The 5872-nt window shown below is 38.6% G+C and overlaps 1 pseudogene; it reads right to left on the bottom strand.

Moving 5' to 3' along the window:
• Window positions 1-3024: 3024 nt before the first annotated feature.
• On the bottom strand, window positions 3025-3425 carry LOC102438974 (annotated as a pseudogene).
• Window positions 3426-5872: the final 2447 nt, after the last annotated feature.

The following is a 5872-nucleotide window of genomic DNA, read 5'->3' as shown; positions in this document are numbered from 1 at the left end:
CAAATCAATAAACGTGATACATCACATAAACAAATTGAGAGAAAAAACCACATAGTCATATAAATTGATGCAGAAAAAGCATTTGACAAATTCAACACCCATTTCTGATAAAAACTCTCAGCAAGGTGGGAATAGAAGGCTCATACCTCAACATAATAAAAGTCATATATGACAAACCCACAGCCAACATCATACTCAATGCGCAAACACTTCAAACACTTCCCCTAAGAACAGGAACAAGACAGGGATGCCCACTCTCACCACTCCTGTTCAACATAGTACTGGAAGTATTAGCAATTGTGATTAGACAAGAAGAAGAAATAAAAGGCTTCCAAATTGGAAAAGAAGAAGTAAAACTGTTCTTATTTGCAGATGACATGATATTGTACATAAAAAACCCTAAAAACTCCATCAAAAAACTATTAGACTTAATAAATAAATTCGGCAATGTAGCAGGATACAAAATCAACCCCAAGAAATCTATGGCATTTCTATACAACAATAGTGAACCTACAGAAACAGAGACTAAAAATGCAATCCCATTTACCATCACACCAAAAAAATTAAGATACCTAGGAATAAAACTAACTAAAGAGGTAATAGACCTCTACTCAGAAAACTACAGGACGCTGAAAAAAGAGATAGAGGAAGACATAAACAGATGGAAGAACATACCATGTCCATGGATTGGTAGAATCAACATCATTAAAATGTCCGTAATACCCAAAGCAATCTCTAAATTCAACGCACTTCCCATTAAAATACCAACAGCATATTTCACAGACCTAGAACGAACTCTCTAAAAATTCACCTGGAAAAAAAAAAACCCCGAATAACTGCAACAATCCTGAGAAAGAAGAATAAAGTAGGTGGGATCTCAATACCTGACATCAAGCTGGATTACAAAGCCACGGTTATCAAAACTGCCTGGTACTGGCACAAAAACAGACATATAGATCAATGGAATAGAATAGAGAATCCAGAAATCGACTAGAACCAATATGCTCAATTAATATTTGACAAAGGAGGCAAGAACATACAATGGAGTCAAGACAGTCTCTTCTATAAATGGTGTTGGGAAATTTGATCAGACACATGCAAAAAAATGAAACTAGACCACCAACATATACCATACACAAAAATAAACTCAAAATGGATAAAGGACTTAAATGTAAGATGGGAAACCATAAAAATACTAGACATATGCCGAAACAATTTCTTCACCAATACAGCTCCTAGAGCATTGGAAATTAAAGAGAAAATAAACAAATGGAACTACATCAAAATTAAAAGCTTCTGCACAGCAAAAGAAACCACCAACAAAACAACAAGAAAGCCCACTGCATGGAAGAACATATTTGCCAATGTTATCACTGAAAAGGGATTAATCTCCAACATTTATAGTGAACTCATACAACTTATCAAAAGGAAGATAAACAATCCAATCAAAAAATGGGCAAAGGACCTAAATAGACACTTCTCAAAAGAGGGCATTCAGAAAGCCAAGAGACATATGACAACATGCTCAAAGTCACTAATCATCTGAGAGATGCAAATCAAAACAACAATGAGATACCATCTCACACCTGTCAGGCTGGCTATCATCAACAAATCAACAAACTACAAGTGCTGGAGAGGATGTGGAGAAAAGGGAACACTCGTGCACTGCTAGTGGGAATGCAGACGGTTACAGCCACTATGGAAGACAGTATGGAGTGTCCTCAATAAGTTAAAAATGGAGCTTCCATTTGAGCCAGTGATCCCACTTCTAGGAATATATCCCAAGAAACCAGAAACACCAATCAGAAAGGATATATGCATCCCTATGTTCATAGCAGCACAATTTACTATAGCTAAGATCTGGAAACAGCCTAAGTGCCCATCAGCAGATGAATGGATTAGAAAAGTGTGATACATCTACATAATGGAATACTATGCTGCTGTAAAAAAGAAGGAATTCTTACCATTTGCAACAGCATGGATGGAACTGGAGTGCATTATACTAAGTGAAATAAGCCAGTCAATGAAAGAAACATACCACATGATCTCACTCATTTATGGATAATATAGACCATTATAAACTAATGAACAAAAATATATACATAGGCAGAACAGTATCGAAAAGACTGTCAAACTATAGCGGGAAGGCTGGGGAGAGGGGTAAGACATCAACCAACGGACTTGTATGCATGCATGTAAGCACAACCAATGGACACAAGACACTGGGGGGTAGGGGAGGCTGGGGGAAGGTCAAGGAGGGGAAAAAAGGAGACATATGTACTACTCTTTGTAATATTTTAAGCAATAAAACAATTTTAAAAAAGGATTCTTACTTTGTCATTAGTTTTTGCCAATTTAATTATAATGCACCTTGGCTTCGGTGTTTTGGGGTTCATTTTGTTTGGGACTCTGTGAGCTTCTTGGATTTGTGTGAGCTTTTTCTCCCATATATCAAGGAAGTTTTCTGTCATTAATACTTCAAACAAGTTTTCTATTCCTTGTTCAGTTTCCTGTCCTTCTGGCACCCCTATTATGCACATGTTGTTTTGGTTCATGTTGTCCAAAAGTTGTCTTAGGCTCTCCATCTGGTTTTTATTTTTTTTTCTAGAAGCTGCTCTGCTTGGATATTTTTTTCCTACCTTGTCTTCTAGCTCACTTGATGCAGTCCTCTGCTTCTTCTAGTCTACTGTTGATGCTTTCTATTGAGTTTTTTATAGCAGTGATATCATTTCTCATTTCTTTTTGGTTCTTCTTCATTTCTTCTTGATTCTTACACATATTGTTGAATTTATCTTCCATTCTTTTCATCCAGCTTATGACCATTTCTCTGAATTCTTTCTCTGACAGGTTGCTTGGCTGCATTTCGTTTACTTCCTTTTCTGGTGATGCCCGTTTTTCTTTCTTTCTTTTTTTTTTTTTTGACATGGAAAACGCCATTTATTGAGCTATAAATCTAATAAGAGAACTCTGCACAAGTGTCTGAAGAGGACTTTGACCTTGTTCTTGCTGCTGTGCTCACTGATTTCAGCTTGCTTCTGTTTCCGTAGCCTCTGTTTCTGAGATGCTAAGAGGATTTCACGCGCCCGTTTCCGTCGAAGTCTCTCAGCATTTGTGACCATCATGGGATGCAGAGGGAAAAAACCAGCAAGGCCCAGAAGCTTTTCCACAGGTTGGGAAAGGTGGGCCCCACAGCCGGTCCAATGCCGGATCTGCTCCAGGTTGAGCGCAAAGAGCTTCTCTCCATGGGTGTTGGGCAGTGGATCATAGGAGCCCAGCTGCTCCACAAAATGGCCATACCTGGGGAACTTGTTGTGAGCAGCCACGATGCGGTAGAAAGGCCAGTTGGTACAGCCACCCAGGGTGAGACAGATGGTTAGGTGGCCTCAATGGTAGGCCTTGTGGAGGAGAGCAGTGAGCTGGACCATGGTGCAGCTCGCACGCCACGGCCCGAGCGCCCTGGGCAGCTCCTTGGAGGACCCCACCGCCCACAAGGACTCTCTACTGCCTCTGGCAAGGAGGAGGACGGACGGGCAGGGCCAAGGCTGCGAAACCATGGGCTCTCGGCTCCCCGAGCGAAGCCTGTGCATCTCGGCCAGTTTTTCTTTCATATGTGGGCTGTTTCTTTGTCTCCCTATGATCTCTCTTCCCTGGTTGTCTGGTTATGTAGTTCTCTCTCTCCTGCATTGATTTAAAGGCACAAAATACAACACAACATGGCACAATGCACAAGGCACTGAACACAAATGTATTCGTGATACTAATAACCCCAAATAAAGGTGACCACCAGAGAAAAAAGAATTAGGGGATAAGAAAGAAAGAAGAAGAGTAAAAGAAAAAAGAGAAAAAGGGAAAAAAAGGAGTGCAAAATGAAATTGGGAAAAGGAAAACAAAGTAAGAGAGAAAAGAAAGAGAATGAAATAGAAGAGGGGAAAAACTATTTATATGGGGAGAAAACTCCAATAGAACAGCCACTAATCCCAACAAATGCCAGCAACAGATACCTAGAGATGAATGCAAACTATAAACAACAACTAATATCAAGCGAGGTGAGGGAAAACAGAAGCAAAATATAACCAAAAACAAAAAAAGAAAAAGTAAAACAATCTCACAAACAAGCATAAAAAAAGCAATATAATCAACAAACAAGCAAACAACAACAAAACGACAGAAAGAAAAAAAATTGGATAGTGAAAGAAGAGAAGAGAGAGATGTGTATGGACTTAGAGCAGAGGATTGGAAATTAGATATATAAGTAGGGTGAAATTTTAACAGGTGTTAGAAAGAAGGAATAGAGAAAATCTTAAGCAGGAATAGAGTAAGAGAAACAGGACAACAAAAGGGGTAAAGAGAGAAAGAGAGTGCTGGCATAAAGGTAAGGTTGAGATAGAGTAAAATGATGCTAAAGGAAAGATGAAAATAGCATGTAGAACACTAATCCCAAAATAAAATAAAGAGAAAATAAAATGACACTAAAAAAGTAAAATAGTAGTAGTAATAATACTGATTAAAAATAAAAATGTAATAGTTAAATAGGTAAAGTCAAGTGAGGAAAAAAGAACGAAAAAATGTAGTTTCTTAAGTAAAATGTGAAAAATAATAAAAATGTGCAGTAGTGAAGGTCATTCACTTCCTCTACTCTTCTGTTTGGCACGCCTTTTTCCTGTCAGGTATTCAGGAGAGTATTGAAGTTCCCTGAGATACACTGCTCCTCCGTGTTGTAATCCACAGTCCTGATTTTAAAGCAGGCAGTATTTCTTTGTTTCCTAGACTGCCTTTATTTGTATTTACAGAAGAGTCAATTTGTGATTCAGCCCCTGGGTGGCAGTGTTAATGAATTGACCTCCGGGGCTATAAGTCTTCTCTACCCAGTATTTAGGTTTTGTTTTCCCTATCGCACTTTATACTGATTTGGGAGAATCGACTGCCCCAGAGCTAATTCCGTGATCTTTACTCTCCACTCTGATTCCCAGGTTCCACAAAAATAACTTTCCCTTGCAGTCTCTGTGAGTGTCTCCAATTGGGCAATCCTATGTATTGGGATTAGTAATCAAAATCAAAGATTTATTTATTTTATTTTTTTTGCTGTTTTCTTTTTTTTACATTTTCTTTTTTTGTTTTAATTAAATCTTTATTGTTCAGATTATTACAGTTGTTCCTCTTTTTTCCCTCCATAGCTCCTCTCCACCCGGTTCCCACCCCACCCTCTGCCCTTACCCCCGCCACCCACTGTTCTCATCCATAGGTGTACAATTTTTGTCCAGTCTCTTCCCACAACCCCCACACCCCTTATCCCCCCAAAAATAGTCAGTCCACTCCCTTTCTATGCCCCTGATTTTATTATATTCATCAGTTTATTCTGTTCATCAGATTATTTATTCACTTGATTTTTAGATTCACTTGTTGATAGATGTGTATTTGTTGTTCATAATTTGTATCTTTACCTTTTTCTTCTTCTTCCTCTTCTTAAAGGATACCTTTCAGCATTTCATATAATACTGGTTTGGTGGTGAAGAACTCCTTTAGCTTTTTCTTATCTGTGAAGCTCTTTATCTGACCTTCAATTCTGAATGATAGCTTTGCTGGGTAAAGTAATCTAGGTTGTAGGTTCTTACTATTCATCACTTTGAATATTTCTTGCCACTCCTTTCTGGCCTGCATAGTTTCTGTTGATAAGTCAGCTGACAGTCATATGGGTACTCCCTTGTAGGTAACTGATTGTTTTTCTCTTGCTGCTTTTAAGATTCTCTCTTTGTCTTTTGCTCTTGGCATTTTAATTATGATGTGTTTTGGTGTGGTCCTCTTTGGATTCCTTTTGTTTGGGGTTCTCTGCGCTTCCTGGACTTGTAAGTCTATTTCTTTCACCAGGTAGGGG

The sequence above is a fragment of the Myotis lucifugus genome, unplaced genomic scaffold, assembly GCF_000147115.1.
Source record: "Myotis lucifugus unplaced genomic scaffold, Myoluc2.0 scaffold_13, whole genome shotgun sequence".
Lineage (NCBI taxonomy): Eukaryota > Metazoa > Chordata > Mammalia > Chiroptera > Vespertilionidae > Myotis > Myotis lucifugus.
The sequence above is the reverse complement of the archived record's forward strand: the minus strand, read 5'-3'. Positions and strand labels throughout refer to the sequence as shown.